Source organism: Nycticebus coucang, chromosome 5, assembly GCF_027406575.1.
Source record: "Nycticebus coucang isolate mNycCou1 chromosome 5, mNycCou1.pri, whole genome shotgun sequence".
NCBI lineage: Eukaryota > Metazoa > Chordata > Mammalia > Primates > Lorisidae > Nycticebus > Nycticebus coucang.
In genome coordinates, this window is record NC_069784.1 from 2,925,602 (window position 1) to 2,944,274 (window position 18,673).

At 45.1% G+C, this 18,673-nt stretch overlaps 1 protein-coding gene across 1 annotated transcript in view; it reads right to left on the bottom strand.

Annotated features, from left to right (window-relative positions):
* Positions 1-18,673, bottom strand: part of WLS (Wnt ligand secretion mediator) — a 104,106-nt gene that overhangs the window by 84,558 nt on the left and 875 nt on the right. The window lies entirely within an intron of this gene.

Consider the following 18,673-nt stretch of genomic DNA (forward strand, 5'->3'; position numbering starts at 1 on the left):
ATGAACAGGACCTCATTTTGACAAAGGAGGATGGGACATTCAGCCAAAGAGTTCACAAAGGGACGCACAGACGGAGGCCCTGAGCTGAATAGCTTTGCCCACCACATCTCACACAATGCCCGTCCTCACGGGCACTTGTAAACCTTCTGGTCAATTTACAGCCACCTCCAGGTTTTGTCCCCCAAACTCCACTGCTTTGAGAACAGAGAGTTTTAAAAGTAAATACAATTAGCAAGTTAAGGACATCCAAATCAGTGGTTTAAGGATCGCGCAGTTTCTCTAGACCAGTGATTCTCAACCTTCCTAATGCCCCGAACCTTTAATACAGTCCAAAGGGGTTGCGACCCACAGGTTGAGAACTGCTGCCCTAGACCTTTAAACATGAAAACAGAAAGTTAGATGAAGACTCTAGTTCCAATTCAACCGGCTTAGAGGGAGCTGAAATAAGGCAGGTAAAACATTTAGGACATTGCCTGGTGCATACTAAGTGCTCAAATATTACCTAATATTTTCATCACATACTGCTGTTTTTTAAGTGATATTTTAATATATGTCTTGCCCATCTATTCAACTAAAATAGTTGAATCTTATTTGTCTTTGGTGCATTCCAGAAGATAAGCGCCTTCGTATACATTATCTTATTTCAGCCGTCAGACCTACAATAGGTTATAGCTGAGATAGTGAAAGCAAATCTAAGTCTCCACTGGCAAAAGAAGATTCCCATACTGAGATCCCAGCTCACTCATTCCATGTCCAGAGCTTTCCTTCCATGCCGCCAATCAGATCAGATGATCAGATTAATTCTTGTGCCTCTTTGCATTCTCCAGAGTCTAGCAGGATTTACCTTAATCTAGCTAAGATTTACCTTAATCACCACCTAAAATAAGTTTCTAATCTGTGGGTAACATAACAACTTCGAGGACTTACTTTAGTGCCTTTAGCAAGAAAGAAACAGGCAGGAAATACCAACGTATTTGGCTTTGAAGAAAGACATGTCTCTGTTGTTATTTGCCAAGGGAAAGTACTACCAGGTCTACTTACCAAATAATAAGGCAAGAGGAAGTGAGAGATGGAGCGATATGTCTAGCAGGTTGAGTGGGGCCATGGCCAGACCTGCTGGTACTGGCTCTTTCTATCAGCTCATTATTAACTGAGCACCTGGAATAAGGTGAGTCTTGGCACGGATCATGCACATCAAGTTGTGTTTCAAATGATCACCTCAGACTTGAAAGGCCCATGGTAAACCTCCGTTCTTCAAAAAATATTTTTATCTGATCTAAAAAAAAATGCTTAGAACTCCCAGTCTATTTCACGGACTTAGCTTCTCACAACCAACCATCTTATTCTACTGACTGTGTCTCTCCAACCAAATTTAAGGTGCTCCAAGGCAAGGACCGTGTGTGCCCCTTCCGTAGGCTGCCTTAACTCAGCTCAGGACCCGCAGTACCATGCGCCGGCTCATGGCATGCTCTGTCTCACAGCCTCCTGAATGTCCCAAAGCAACCTCGAGTCATCATAACATCTACTGACGTCTCTCAACAATCCCCAGAAATCCCATTTTGCTGGGGCAGTCACTGAAGCTTCGCTGCTGCCTTCGAGAAGCTCACTGCAGCTGCTGGACACCCTGTTGCTGTCCATTTCACTCAGACATCCAGACCAGCAGGAACACGTGTTGCAACGGGCTTCGCTTCGAAGTCAGCAGCCTGGCCAAGCTCCAAGAATTGTCACTAATGATCTTCACCAGCTACTTTGTGCTCAGCAGTGGCTCCTAAACGCGTACACGCACACACACGCGTGCGCACACACACACATACATTTCAAGTACTGCTCTCGAGGAGCTGTGCCTAACAGATCGGTTCCATAACTGATTTTGTTTTTTAATTGTGACCCACAGAGGACCTATTCCATCAAAAATAAGCCAACCCTCCAAATACACCATCTGGAACACAGCAGTGACCTCTCCCAGCTGATCTTTATACCGGTCTCTTTTGGTTGCAAGAGGCAAGAGACCTTGCTTAAAGTGCTTGGGCAAAAATTAAATCAATCAAACCATTGGTGAGGCTGCACTGAGAAATATCCAGAAAGCTGCCTTCTCCTGGCTGTTTTGAGAAATGAAATTATGTCAACAGATCTTACTTCTCCACCATCATCGAGTTGTACCTTATATTTTATTAGCTTCATTCTCAGGCTTCATTGGAAGGACTCCAGCAATTATGGGCTCATAGCCCCTGAGTTCAGTGCAGTCAGAGCAAGAGAGGCCACCTCTTCCAGGCACCCTCTACACAAGGGTCAGGATTCACTAAGTAGAATAACTGGAGCCCTGTGTCCTGGTGGCCAATGCTTGGTCACACACCTGTCACTGGAACCAGGGGTGAAGACTGCCTTTAGCCCACTTTACCAAAACAAATAGGCTGAGCACTGGGCGGCCAGGGAACATCAGCTGTCCCCCCAATAAATCTGTCCTCTTCTCTTACTCTCCAAGAAGTTGTATTGCTGGAATGATCCAACTTTGAAAATCATATATTAAAGAAAAGAAACAAAAAGCAAGTCACACATGCACACCCACACACACAGAGCCAGGAAAAGATGTTTGCCCTTACCATCAATCAATGAAAAGTCAGTGAAAAGAATTAGGTATTCTGGACATGCTGGCAAACATTTTAAAAATAAAAGCAGTGCCCAGTTCTAGCCAACACACAGAGATGGGCACTCAGAACTTAATGGGTTATAAAATAGGTATGCCTTCTTATCTACGATAAATTCGTTGAAGAGAAACTGCTAAGGAAACAGTTAAGGATATGAGTAAGAATTTAACTGTACGAAAGATTTTCCTGGTATTGTTTAAAATAGTCCCCAAACTAGAAATACAAATGTCCAACATTAGGAGATTGAGTAATTTAATTATGACATTCTATGGGCTATCATACCCCAAATGAAAATGCCCATCCAAAGCATATTTGGTGGCGTGACTTATTAATAAGTAAGCAGAAAGATATACCAGGGAAGATTTAGCACAGCGGGTGGCATCATCCACCAGCTGGACCCAGTAAGTTGCTGAACCTTCATCTCCTGGTCCTCCCTGAGTCCTTCTTTAAGAGCTGTCACGGGGTCTTAAAGACTCAGCTGCCGACACCCACCGGAGGCTAAAATTTGTTGGACAAGTATGTGAAGAGATATTCTAAAACTGTGTATGGGAGTAGCTGAGTAGTTCACGGAAGAAGTGGACTCCAAGCTGGTGAATGCACTTTGGCTTCTATAACAAATAATTCCATAATTTTTTAAAAACTATACTTCTTGCCTATTCTTCAACTTGTCATGTAGCAATTCATCCTCAAATCCCCAGACTTCTTCCCCCACAAACAAACCTCCTGCCTTCCCAAACAAAACAGTTACTCTCACCTCCGTTTCTATAACTTTAAAATGTACTTACCCCAGGGGAGGTAGGCCAGCCTATCTTAAGAGTTTTCTTGGTAAGATCAAATGCGGTGACTTCTAAAAAAATACTGTTATGAAGGATAAAGAAGGGACTACACCAGTGTGAGGTATCAGGGACACCACACACGGCCCGGAGCTCACACTCCACCACTGTGGAGAGCTCACGGCCAGCCTTGTACTCGGCTGGCTCCATCTTCTTCTCCCTGTGATCACTTCCGGAGTTTTGTATGATTGTATTTCCAGATATTTGCCCGCAAAGTCTCTCTATGGCAAAAGGACTGGCCCTCTACTGCCAAATTGGCTGAAGAGTGATTATCAAAGCATAGTGTGCCTCGCTGCTGAAACGTAGGTAATTAAATAATGAGGGAGAGGTGTCAAAGATAATCCAGAAGGCAGACAGATACGCCTGGTGGAGCCCAGAGCCCAGGACAAGGAGAGGCTTAACGGTTTCCATATTATCTCAGTCCAGCCACAACAATTACAAACCTACAGCTATAAACTTCCGAGAATGAACATTCTTTCAGAATTGGCGTCCTGTACTCCTAACAGCGATATTTTATAGCACTCCCAAGTATCTTCCAAAACGAAGCCAACTACTTAAAAACAAAGTTGTTTCTTGGTAGGGCTGTGCCTCTGCACTGCGGACTAGTATTAAATAGTGTTTCTTCCACAGTCCCTTCATGTTAAAAAATGCTAAAGTTTAAACAAAATATCAATGGATCAATAATAAGTATGTTGAAGTTGCTGAATGCTCCCCTTTTTAAGTCCCCACCCCAAATTACATCCTCCCTTGAGGGTATTTACAGCGCTCTGTGACACATGCTCCGTACCTTCTTGGTGCAAGGAAAACACACCTACAGCATTTCAGATTAACTACTGACCCTTACTCTCACACTATAAACAAACCCTTTTCAAAATCTCAATTGCATTGTGTCCACATTGATTAAAGCTTGAAGCCTGGTGACCTCATGTGGTGTTAACTTCTCCCATGCACCAACAGCATTCCGCCTTTCTACTCAATTACCCCCTTTGGTGCCAGAGGATCGCTACCCAATGAACACACACAATGGGTTTCTGCTTCATTACACTAACCAACAGCAGGATAGAAATCAGCAGAAGAGGAATAAACAAGCTAATTTATCATGAGGACAGAGCAAGCTTTCACCAGTCCCGCCACGGAAAACTTCAGTGGTTAACGGGAATATCAATAGTCTGGGGTGATGTTTATGATTGTACAGATTATAGACAAAGCCTCAACAGAACCTCAAACAGATGAAAGAACTCTTCAGAACAGCATGTGTGAACACGCATACACAAAATCCATGCCTTAAACTCTGGGGTCACCATCAAACCTATTCCATAATTATTTTGGGAAGGGCAACCCTGGGTTCTGGATAATGTAGACTGACACCCTGGTAATTTGCCCCGAGTGTTCAACCTAACCGTGGGGCCCCTCTTATTCATCTTCGACAAGGTGGTTGCGGGGACCCTGCCTCTTTGTGAGCGAGATCGGGTTGCCCCCCTTCATTAGGCATGGTGAGGGCACAGCGGTGGATTAAATTAACCACTTTGGAGGGCTTCCGTCCCAGTTCCCAGACATTAGCACCATCATCCAGAACAAATTAAAAGTCTCACAGCAATTAAGCAGATTTTGAAAATGAATTTCCCATGGTTCACTGGCTCAACAGTGATCTCGAGTTAAGTATCAGAGAAGATCTCAGAAGGGAGAGTGGAAAGACTGACGGCCGAATTTCAAAGTCCACACACCCCGGTAGGAGAAGTATAAACAAGAAACTTCTGAGCCTCTGCTCAGTAGGCTTAGACACTCCTTTAATATAAAACTAGAAATGCCCAGTTAGACATTAGAAGGTGAAGGAATAAAAACTTAACACAGAATTTTTGTATTAAAATAGTGGATTTCAGGAGGATTTTCTTTCTTTTTAATTCCATTAATATCATTGGATTATGTTTCAAAAATATAAATCAATCTTGGGAAGGGACAGAAATGTCTGTGTCTAGTCACTAGATTTTAAATTTAAACCCTCATTCTAACCCTGACTCTAGTACCAGAACCATCCCCATCTCTCTGAACCAGCACAGCCAGGTCCAGGGCTGCTTTGTATCCCAGCCTCCAAAGGACCTCAGGTGATCTACCTCTCCGCAGTCAGAGAACAAGCTCACTGATAACATAGCGCCAGTCAGGCTCGGAGCGCTTGCTACTTGCACTGCACTGAGGCCTTTTCTTTCTTACTTTTTTTTTTTTTTTTTGCAGTTTTTGGCCAGGACTGGGCTTGAATGGGCCACCTCCAACATATGGGGCTGGTGCCCTACTCCTTTGAGCCACAGGCGCTGCCCCAGAGGCCTTTTCACACCTCAGCTGTGTATCCCTCACAGCAGTGTCACAAGAAAAGCACCGTCCAGCATCTCACCTGGGAGAGGAGGACGCTTAGGCGGCAGCTGGTGGGGCCAGGACCTGAACCCAGTCCTTCTACCCAACAGCTCTCGAGTACATTTAGAGTAACAAGCTCCCATTCCCAGTGGGGCTGTGTCCAGTCTGCAGAGCAGGGATGGGTCCAAAGTAAAAAAAGAAAGAAAAACAAGTACCATTATTTTAAAGGGAGAGAGAGCATGATGACAGGATGACTCAGCGGAGGAAGAACTCCTGAGGCCTTTCAAGTCCCTGCTTTCTCTCCAGCACCACCCCCTTCCCCGCCCTCCGTGCCAGCTCTACACTCCACCAGCCACACCCCTGGCCCAAGAAAGTCCAGGCCCACTGCTGTGGCTCACGCCCATAATCCCAGCACTCCGGGAAGCCAAGGCAGGTCCATTGTTTGAGCTGGGGAGTTCGAGACCAACTTGAGCAATACTAACTTGAACAAGACCAAGACCTTGTCTCTACTAAAATAGGAAAAAAAGCTAGCCAGGTGTTGTGGGAGCCTATACTCCCACCTACTCAGGGAGGCCAAGGTAAGAGGATCACTTGAGCCCCTGAGTTTGAGGTTGCTATGAACTGTGACAACACAGCACTCTACACAGGGCAACAGAGTGAGACTCTGTCTCAAAATAAATAAATAAATAAATAAATAAAAATTCCCAGTCCAGCTTGTGTGTTCTTCTCCTTGGCTCCGCTTCCTTCCCTTTGGGCTCACATGGTCCTCTAGTCCTACCCCCCCTTAGCCCCTTCCCTGCTCACACCTGTCCTGGCTCCACCGGCCACTCAGCAGGCCGGGTACCTCTCTGCCTGAAGGGCACATGTTTGGCACAGTTGTGTCAGCTCACTCTGAAACCTGGAGGGACCTATGGATGAATTCACTCCCACCCACAGGTCCACAGGCTAAGAGCAATGGAATGCTGAGGGAGTTATTTGCATAAATTATGTTTTCCTCTCAAGGGCATTTATAAAAGCTTACATCACATACATTCTTGGTCTCTAAGAACGACCGTAAATAAATCTGCAAAATTCTTCAAAGGGAGACTTTGTATGATGAGTTTTCTATCCTTAAACATTTATAGAAAATTAAGCATACTATGTGATTTTTCTTAAAAAAGCCCCTTCAAAATAACCCTCGAGGAGCAGGAAAAGACAGTTATGTTTTTATTTATTTATTTTTTTAACTTCATCGGCAAATATCATTGGGTACCTATGGTAACAGCCACAAAGAAGAACAAATTAGACCAGAGTTCAATTTTAATCATCACTTTTTCATTTAAGATTCCTTATAATACAGCACTATAATTCTCACTAATGATTCAGAAGTAATTAATATTTTATCAGAAAAGTATCAGCATTTTTTTCTCTCAATGTTTGACTTTCAAAGGTTTTTGTCATTTATGTTATAACTAGAAGCAAAAAATTTCCCCAGTGGATAGTGACTCCAATTTTATGATGTAAAACAGAAGAATTAGGACTCACTTTGCAGCAAGCAAAGGTCTCAGGACATCCCACACCATGAGGAGTGTCCATTTAAGAGTTTTACCACCTGGGCGTTCTATGCTCTAATGTGCCATGAATATGGCTTAGAATTTTAAAAAGCAAAAATTTAAGATTCAAGCTAAACCTTAGTATGGAACTACTACCAACTGAACCAAACGATAAATTGCACACTCTACTTTATCAAGGATGTGACCAACACGCTTCTGGGCCTGCCGTATAGATTGTGTCTAACAGGAGCTCTCAGGCAGGGCTGCTGGCCTCTATAGTTTTATCCGATCCATTAAAAGGCAGAAAGAAGCTGCCATCAGCCAAAGGAGACACAGGAAGGCTCCAAACCAAACAAACAAACCTCCAGAGTTAATCGGTGGCAGCCTCTGATGTGGGAAATGGCTCACATACGTGGGTAACTCTGAGCGTTTTGAGACAGACTCAGTTATGGTCCATTATTTCTCTTCCAGGCAACACACAGAGGTCAGCGTCCTTTCTGAGCCACCAGGCGAGCTTCAACTTGCTCAGCTTGCTGGTGTTGCTGGGAGGACTTCATTTGCTTCTGTCAGTGCAGATTTTTAGGTTTCTTGATTTTTGTGGATCTCAAAACTTTTGTAATGGACCCGCGTATACCGAGTGGCCTAACGCCACAGGCAGGCACCTGTGAATCATGTCCCTCATGTTCTGTCACTTAAATCCCACAACCTGACTGCAAAGAAGAAATTTGTGGATGAGGAAACAGGCTCACAGCATGTAAACAGTTAACCGAGGTTATAAAGCAAGTTTGAAAACACCCAGATCAATCAGATCACTGCCACAGATCAACCATAAAACCACATTCCAGCAGCTGGAATCTGATCACTCTGAATGGGAGGATCCAGTTTCTCAAGGATTAAGTTTCCCACTGAGCAGAAACCATTCTATGGAAAACCTGGATCCCAAACCATGTTACTTTGGAAAGCAACTATTTCCCAGGAATCTTAGAATAAGCCCACATCGGCCACAGGTAACCTCCTAAATTACTGTGACTGTTCTCCTTCCTGGGAACAGCTAATGACCTCCATTGACAGGGCTGGTGCAAGTACCCAGCCAAAGTCCCAAAACAGATATGTTACTGACTCATTGATAGACGAACCCTGACTTTGCTAAAATCCCAAACTTACTGCTTATCTTCCTGTCAAACTGTTTTCCTTCTTGCTCTTTTTAAAGAAGTAAGTAGGGGAGAGGGAAGGAAGGTAATAAAGAAATTCTTCTAATAGCCGGGCGTTGTGGTGGGCGCCTGTAGTCCCAGCTACTCGGGAGGCTGAGGCAGGAGAATCGCTTAAGCCCAGGAGTTGGAGGTTGCTGTGAGCTGTGTGAGGCCATGGGACTCTACCGAGGGCCATAAAGTGAGACTCTGTCTCTACAAAAAAAAAAGAAATTCTTCTTCTATCAGTTAAAAAGAAACAGACACTAATTAAAAGATGACCTTAAAAAAAAATGGAAACGTCTGAAGATCCTATACCAAAAAAAAAAAAAAATGACCTTAATGCCCTTCTAGTTCAAAAAGTTTGGGTGTCTACAAATTACCCTGCATTGTTTTTGGTTTTTTTTCCCACTTTTAATCAACTATTACCCAGAAACACCATGTTCTCACAGAGTACAGCTTTGTGATGTTGGGACATGTTCAAAGAACGGTGCCAGTGGCACATTCACAGACCTGCAAATTCTGTAAAATCACGAAGAGGGGTGAGTAAAAAGATGGGTAAGGTCCCACAGCTGCCTGTCACCCGCCTCCCCACACCATCCTGAAGTCTGGGGAGAGACATGACAGCAAGGCCCGAGGTGGTGCAATCTTTTCAAAGCCTCTGTAAAAATCTTATCTACAATTTCCCTTAGTTCAAGCATGCAGGGAGCTGAAGTAAGAAACTGGTTCCCACAAGCCAGAACTAGTCCAACAGAGCAGAGCAAAGAAAGGAATGCGGGATGAGTTACAACATAAATAAAAGCAGATGAAATATCTAAGAACCCGACTAAAAGGAACAGAACTGCAAAGGAGACCTACCTGCCCTGAGAGAGGGCTGCACCTAATGTTAACAGGGAACTCCACTTTTTCGTTGTGATCCCCCGAAGGCAAGCAAATAAAACTGAGACTTAAAAGTCAAGATTAATTTTGGCTAAATTAGATGAAGTAGGAAAACATATCGTGCTTTTTGACTTTGCTCAGTTCCAACAAAAAGATAGGCAGGGCAGGAAGAATTTACAGCAGTGGCTCCCAGCCTGTGGGTCGTGAGCCACAGGAACTGTATTGAAGGGTCGTGGCATTAGGAAGGTTGAGAACCACTGATTTACAGTATAATACTTGCACCTCTTGAATCCCAGAAATATGTTTGTCAGTCACAAGGCTGGGCCTTCCACATTTTTGGCCTCAGTTTGGCAGTATGGATTTTCTGCTTGAGGAATTTGTTGCTGCTTTTGTGTGTAAATCAGACCAAAAAACACAGGGCTATGTGACTTTCTTCCAAGCTCACTACAATCTCATCTCAGAATTATGACCATCACAAACATCCTTCAAAAGCATAAAAGTTAGTCATAGATTTTTTTTTTCCATCAAGGAAGCGGCAGACTGATAAAGTGTTAAAACTAGACACAGGGACTGTGCTTTGGTATCGGTAAGTAATGACCATACTTCGTGGTTTGGGTGTTTTTGTTTTATTTTTAAGGAGTTTTAAATTTACATTTCCGGAGCAGGAGTAAGGGAACGCGCCACGCCCTCTGAGAGGAAGCAGGGAAGGAATGCGGCTGCTTTTTAAAATTCTGTGGTCTTGAAGATCACACAGAGCAGCCCAGCTGTGCAGAGCGGCCCTCCACGCCAGAGCAGCAGGGCCCGGGGTGCACAGAGACGGGACGGGACGGCGGCAATGCCATCACTCCTTTACTTTCCAGCAGCAGAAAAGCCAGTCAAGCTGTCAGCACACGTTGGGAGTTTTCTGCACATTAACTCTTTGATGGCCTCAGACGGAAATCAGAAGATCTTCCCGCTAATACCCGGAAGGACATATTATCATCCTCAGAGCACTGACCAGCCTGGGGACCTGTGTCCAAGCACAGCTCCGCCTCTGATCCCATGAACTCAGTTACTTCTCTTTCCTGGGACTCCAGTTTCTTCTAGAATGAGGTAGAACTTTTATTGTTACAACCTTTTTTTTTGAGACAGAGTCTCACTCTGTGGTCCTGGGAAGAGTGCCCTGGTGTCATAGCTCATAGCAATCTCAAACTCCTGGGCTCAAGTAATCCACCCACCTCAGCCTCCCAGAGTGCGGGGATTACAGGTGTGAGCCACCATGCTGGCTTATCGCCTATTGTTACAACTTAATACCAACAAGTTCCTCAACTTTCATCAGGCCAAACACCACCCAAGGGTATGGGCACAGTGAATCCAAACAGCTACACACATGGAAAGTCACAAAATCACATAGCTCTAGGGTAGAATCCTATATCCTACTGGGCTGCAATGCATTCTTGTCACACAGGTAGGACGTGGTGGGCACCAAGATGTGAAATGATTCAACCATATCCCTGAGACCCAGATCCCGGACACCCTCCCCCTGGACACAGACTTTTAATGATTTATTTTGTCCCTCTCTTTGTCCCCTTGTCACTACACTCCTACAACTCAATGCTATCAGTGAGTTTCTGTGGCAAATCATGCCAACTTAAAAGTACAGACTTAAGACAATGGTATAACCAACCTTGGTTAAAATTCTATGGAAAGCAAAAGGAATAGGCAGACCTCAAGTAAAAGCACGATGGATTGTCTCAGGAGTGAAATGTGCGTGCTGGGAGGATGCCCCGATGCCTGTCCTCACGCTTCGGTATTATTGTGGTTCATTAAGAGATGTTTGGTACAACACAGGTATTAATACTACAAAGCGGGGAGGCCTCCCTGAACTTTCAAACCCAAACCAAATAATGCTTTCATTCATTCCCACTTTCTGAGCCTCAGACAGATCCATGAAGCTGGCAGGGTGGGGGTGCTTCAAAGGAAGGAGAGAATGGATAGTAACCAATGTCATGTTTAAGCCTCCCCAGATCTAAGAACAGAGAGGGACAAAGAAAAGTAGGAGAGATGGATTTGGGGTCAAGCAGATGGTTTCAGTGAAAAGCCCTTTGGAAATCACACTTATGACAGGCCTGGTTCCAGGAGACGTCAGCAGGTGACGGGTCCTCGAGACCATAGATTGCAGTGATATTTAATCCTTGCATGTATCTCCAGGAGGGAGGAGAGCTCTGTTCTACATTAAGGTGATTTCCTGACTTCCTTGGGATCACTGAGACCACAGGTTTTCTTCAGTGTCCTAGACAAATTTCTCTCCACTATTGAGGAGAAGCTCTCTCTTGGCAAAGGGTCAGCCAGGACTAAAGCACCAGTTAACTGGCCCCCAACCAACTTGAATGAGCTTGGCCTTATTAATCTGGGGCTTGAGAAACACTAATTCAAGCATTATAAAACGATTCTGCCCTTTCTAAAGAAAAATCATGATACCTTACCCAAACAAATGTAATCACTTGGCCTTTTAATTATTTTATACATCTGCTTTCTTGGAAATGTGTATCTGTGGATAAAGCCTCTGAGTTAATTCAGGGAACTAAGCAAAAGTTTAAGAAGGCTCTGTCATTCCTGTGGGCCGGTAGAGAAAGAGCACCCCTCTGCCAGGGGATATTATGAGAATGGGGCAAGAAAGTGGGAGAGGGAGCAGAAAACTGGACTTGAAGGCCCAGGTTTCAAATAGGCATAGCAGATAGAATTGCTATCTCAGTTTGGAGGGGAGCGGGTAGCACTGGTGTCTGTGAGCTGTGTCTCACAGAACTAGGTTCCTGTATTTATAAAGGCCTTGGTTTTCCTTCCCTTAGCGTCTATCCCCTTTCCACATCCATGTTGCTATCCCATTTCCTCAACAGCTGCTTTTAGGGTCTACTGTGCACACCAAACCCAGGGGCACCCAGGGGCATCCACGGGTCTGTCATATTGACAAGTTTTCTATTACAACCCTCAGCCGCCCTTTGCTGTGTGTACTGATTTCTTTGCGGGGAGGTTGGCATGCAATTTTCTCAGGTTCAGCCCTCCCAGCATGGCCCACAAGCACCAGTCTGCATTTACAATGGCCGATGTGCGTAAGGGGTTCTTAGGCTTTAGGAGTTGGGATCGTTTGTGTAGGGAATAACGAGGTCAGTGCTCGGTAGCCACGCAGTGAGGGGAGTTATGTGGTTTGGGGAAGAGATAGGAACAGGAAATGGGGAGACTGTGCTTTCATCTTCTCTTGAATCTGTGCAGAACCAGTTTCATCACACTCGCCCCTTTGTTTCCCATAGAAGTGGAAGGGATGATGGGAGGAGGGGGTATTAGGCTTAAGAGTATGGCTTAGGATTCAATCAAGGACCACAGGCTGAGTCTCAGCCCTCTCTCTGCTTTACTATCTCTGCAACCTCAGAAAAGTTCCTTAAGTGAGCCTCAGACTCATCTGAACGTTGGAGAAAGGAACAGTATCTCTGGGTTGTTATCGGCTTACGTGAATCAGCGCATGTGAAGTGCTTCCCATAGTCTTCCAATATCATTATAGTTTTTGCTCCCCTCCAGATCTGATTAGAAATGGAAGGTTCTGGGGAGGGGTGATAGTAAAGTCAGAAAACATGTGATCACAACGTTTGAGAATTTCCTTGCCTCAAGCTCCCTCCTCTCCACTGTCACCCCCACCTGGGCACTTTCTCTGGCAACTGTGCACGGAGGAACATTCATTAGGCCCCATCACAAGTCCTCAGAGAAGAAGGACTGAAATGAAACAGATGCCATCGGAAGCCATAGCGCCATGTCTTGATACTCCTGTGATCCATCATCAAATCTATCAAAACTGAAGATGCAAATGCAAACCTTCCAACAGAGGAAATCTACCGGTGTATTTCCCAAAGAACAAAATGTACCTCTTCACCCTGCCAGGGTGGCCATCTGCAGGAGCCTCGGGTCGGAATGCCCTCATTATTATGCATGGGTGTACATAGAAACAAAAATTATCCTTTGGGGAAGGCAATTTCAACTTTCAATAAGTGGCTGGCTCTTCTTTCGGTTGCTCCATTTCACTGGCAATCCACACCCTCTAAACTTCTCTCCAACCTCAGCTGATCCCTTCTCTCCTTTTTCCTTGGAAAAGCCCAGACTTCCTGTTTAACTAGCTACATATGTAATACTTTAAGTTACAAACCACTAGCTAGAGAAAATAAAACTGAGTGATCTTCTTTCAAATAGCAGAATCTCAAATACTTGAGGGTTAATTAACTTGGCTGCTCAGACAAATGGATGATTCAGATGATTATGAGGACTGGTTGGAACCTGTAAGAAATTGGTTGGACCAGCTAGGCAGACTTCTCAAAACGTGTCCCCCTCCTCAGCGAGGCACCGTCTCATTAATCATATTTGATATTTTTTCCCTTTTTACCCAATGATTAAAAATGAGAAGTTCATTTCACACATCTTCATCACATCTTTCTGCTCTCAAACCATTTGTACTCAGATCTAAGATCGAGGTTGGGGACAGGTGGCAGGACCACTGATGGTTGATAATTCCGGCTCTTCCTTCAGAGTGACTAGAATCCACTCTCAGCTCTGACCCTGATTCTCTCTGCACCTTAGTTTCCTCACATAAAAAATGGCTACATAAAAGTACCAAGGTGGCAAGGCTTTGTGTGGATTAAATGAGACAAATTCTGGCACACAGTGTACATTCAATACACGTGAAATATTACTGATATTATTTTATTAACACTGCATATTTATTTCAAGATGAAAGATTAACATAATTATTTGATAGTATAATTAGCAGGGCTTTTAATGTCACATGTTCTCAAAGTTCCAATAAACTCATCCTAGGAAAGATCTATCCCTGGTAACCCTGGATGTAGAGGGCTCCCTCTGCCCAGGGCTCCTCTGGCTCACTCAGCTCTGGTCCCTCTTCACTAATCCCCACTGGCACAGTGGATGAGTGACCCATCCTGAGTACACTGCAGGCCCTAATATTTTGGAAATTAGGCAAGTGGCACCCATGAGCTTTAAGCTAAGGACTTTTATACAACCTCAACAAATCACAAATTCTCAATCTCCATAGAAACACCTTCATGAGAGAGATAAGGTAAGAATCTCTCCTCAGTCTATATGGATATTTGAAATATTATAAAAGCCAGATTAGTGTAAAATGTCAACCAGATAGGGAGAGCTTTGAGTCTAGATCTGGGTTGTAGCCAGGAAACTTGAAAATCTCTTAACACCATACAAAACACTATTATCTCAAAGAAATGTTTCTCACTTTTAATAGGGAAAGAGAAAGTTCCAGTGAGGGGTCATATGGGTTGCGTGGCAAGGGGCACTCAGATGGAAGAACAGTTAGAGACTGTTAGCCTAAGCACTCTGGAGGCTGAGGCAATGGATTGCTTGAGCTCTGGAGTTTGAGACCAGCCTGAGCAAGAATGATACCCTGTCTCTGCTAAAACTAGCTGGGCGTTGTGGTGGGAGCGTGTAATCCCAGCTACTCAGGAGGCTGAGGCCAGAGGCTCACTTGAGCCCAAGAGTTTGAGGTTGCTATGAGCTATGATGCCATGGCACTCTACCCAAGGCAACTGAGACTCTGTCTTAAAAAACAAACAAACAAACAAAAAAAAAAAAAATTCTTGCCAGGTACCTAAATACTGCAGGATTACAACTACTGCATCATTAATATGTAACTAGAAATGCAACAAGCTTAAAATCTAATATACTGGGGAGCAAGCACATATATAGTCTGCATATCTGTAATTTTATACAGTGTCTTCAAATTCTACAACTTCCACTTAAATGAGAGTAGCAGAACAGAAGCTCACGTGAATGGGCCACAATCAAGACCACCCACGGTTCCCACTCACACAGTAACAGCACAGGAGTGTGAGCGGCGCCCTGGAAGGAGGCAGACCCAAGGACAACTTGGAAACATCCATCTTCTCTTGTGGGGGGCTTATTCAGTATGAAGTCTATTCTCTTCATTGAAAACCAACACAGGCCTTCTAAAACTGTGCTGCAAAATCCAATGAGTGCACATAAGTTACCTTTTGAAAGGAACAGTGATTCTTCCTAAAGATAAATAATTGGTGATTTGCTGGTATTATTTTGGCTCTAAGTTTGGAACATTCTCATTTATGGGTACGCTTAAGACAATGTAACAATTTTCTATTCACCCTGTCCTTATCTTCCCCCTCTTATCAGTTTTAGAACAGGTAGGAACAGTGCCCTGGTTTTTCAACTATTGTATTCCCCAGACATGACTAATTTTTAGCTGAGCAAATTGCACACAATGGGCTAGAGATTCAAGTTCATGATCTTTAGTCCGTTGCACCTGGTCGGCCTCCTCCATCTTCCTTCTTCTACTGCCCCCACCGTTACCTGTCCATGAACTAAATTCACCAAACATGGAATCAAAGGAAAATTATTTTTTAAATTTTCTGCAGGCTTATTTTTAAGGAGGATTAAGATTAAGCCATATCTTTAGAAATACTTTCATTTCCTTCAGGGACTCTTACATTTTTAAAAATGAATTCTAAATACTAGCCACTTAAGAAGGCTTCCGAATACTTAAGAAAACAAAGTTTTAACAAAATCATGATATAAATCAGTGAATTTATAAATGTTCCAAGTCCTACTTTCATAAAAGATATTGCTTTCAAAGCCTGTTTGCAAAATCCTATTAAAGGGTTAGTAGTATAAGTAAAAAAAAAAAAAAAGCAAAACTTTTTTAGTAAGAAAGACATTGGGGCAGGTGAGTATTTAAGCTGGCCTAACCAAAACACAACCCCTATTTCCTTTTAAAGCTAATGTTTAAATTTCTCCATCAGTTCTAGAAGGCTACGACCAAATGCCAGTCTAAATGTCCTATGAAACTCTCAAAATACTGAAAGAGTCAGACAATTTTAGAACTGAAAATGACTTTAAACTCATTTGTCTACCAATGAGAAACCTTGAGCCTGTCAGTTAGCTGACTTGCGGGGTCACTTTGGGGCTGTGCTTTGTCATTACTGTTTGGGTGTGATGGTTGTCTTTGTGGGATGTATATGGGTGTGGAGCTCACTTACACCTTTCTAATAAGGAGACTGGCCATTTAGATTCTCCCCTTTTTAAGTTGCCTTGTTTCGTCAGAGAAAATAGTGATCAAAAGCAAACATACATCACGGCCAGTACAAGCAAACACTCCCTCTGCTCACTTGGGCTCCAGCAGGTGCATTAGACTCTAATAGAGCCGTGCTTCACACCCAGCACACCGACTCCTTAAGCAGCAGAGCACTCACTGAACAGTGGAGTTCTCACTGGGGGGCATGCAGCAGGTGGTTTCTGAACTTCACTTTGATGTTCCAGCCTAATTCCACTGGCCCACCTTGCTGAAGTTCTATTCTTTCCTCAGTTTTCTCTGTTTTTCTGTTTAGGGAAAACATATCATTTACCTTTCCTTGATGTTTATTTCCCAAGTTTGCATCGTATAGCATACCCAAGTTCTTAGATTTATTTAAGGGAAAAAAATGACCCTCTAACTGGAAGAGTAAGGCAAAGGAACACTCAGCGTGGACGGGATCTCATCTGCTTAGTCCTGAGACCAGAGCTGAGGAGGCACAGCCTTTGCCACTGAACAAGGAGGGGAGCTAAACACCAAATGCACAGCAGTCTCTCCCAAGAAGTGCTATATGTAGATATTTTTCTTTTTCAAGGACAGCTGGAACTAAAGCAGTTTATTAATTGAGGAGGCTCTAGTTACAGTCAGCACCTGCCACTGACTTGGTGAGGTTGCTGTCAAGTCTGGTCACTCACCAAATCCTCTGGGCAAAACCACCCTGGGCACCACTTTCCAGACAGACCCTGCATTGAACAGACAACCGTCCTGACCCGCAGTAGCTCTCACATCCAGCAGCCACTCGGAGCCCTCAGAGCTGGTCCTCAGTAGTTCCAGAAGCGCCCTAGGAAACCTACGACAGGGATAATGGGCGCTCTGCAAGGCCAGGAGACCAGCTTTAGAAAAAGAAAAAGAAAGACACCAACAAACGCCAGGGAACGATGTGTAATGGCTTGCTGCTTGTGCAGAAACCTCAAAGAGGATGAAGGTCAGACCGGGATAATAGGCCAATTTAATTCTGAAAGCGCAAGGCGCAAGAAATTTTAATTATGGTCTGCCACTGAAATCACACACGATCCAGTGGCATCTAAGTGCAACTGCTCATCAAGGCCGACAAGAGATGTAATTGTAACCGCTGCATAATCACCGCCAGGGCACAGGGAAGGCTGCCTTCAGCTCCCAGCAGAGAAGGTATTGAGAGCCTGGAAAAATCCAGGACAGGAAGCATGGAGATTGTACAAAGCCAAACAGAAGCTCCTAACACAAAAGCCAAACCGGGCTCTGTGTGTGTGTGCGCGTGTGTGCGCGCGCGCGTGTTCAGGCAGAGGGTTCCAGAAATAAAAAGATGAAACTGTTTGATCCAAACGGAGGATACGTGCCTGGAAAACTCGGAACGCCTTTCTGCTGCGTGGATACTCTACACCAGGAGCCAAAGGCACAGCGTCCCCGGAAATCCTCTGCTCCACGAAGCTTCACCCACTCTCCTTTGTTCAAAACAATTAGCTTGGCTGCTACACTGACTCAACAGCACCGGTCCCTGTTTAATTTGCTCACATCCAACCCCAGTGTAAAGACAAAACGCCGCGCACAAGACTCCGGGTGCCCACGCGGGGGCAGCTCTCCCGGCCACTCGCCCCAGCCCACGCCTTGCGAGGACGCTGGGGGAGCCCCGGCGTGAGTGCCGTCCATCCCCGCGAAGTTTAACAAAGCCTCCAAGTTAGGGAGCCGCACCTCGCGTCTGCGCCGCTGCGAAGTTGGCGCTGAAGTTTGCGCCGGGATGTCCCGAGCGGGTGGGGGCGCGAGCGTGCGGAGAGGCGGGGGACGGATGGGACGCCGGGCGAGCGAGAGGGTTTCCGAGTGGACGTTAGGGGAGAAGGTCTTCTGCGCCCGGAAGCCTGTCTGCCTCCGAGGGTCCCCGGGGCAGCCACCGTCGCCGAGCGGCCGGGGAGCTGTCACCGGCGGGGGCCGTGAAGGGAGTGGGGAATGGGGGCTCTAACAAGTAGGGGAGGGGACATCCCGGCGGGCGGGAGGCCGAGACCAACACCTCCCGCGGCCGCTTTTCCCTCCAGCCTCTCCAACTTCCTGCGGCGCCCGCCCCGCACCGGCTCCCGCCGCGCCGCGCCCCGCCCGGACCCACCTCCGGCCCCGCAGCTCCGACCCG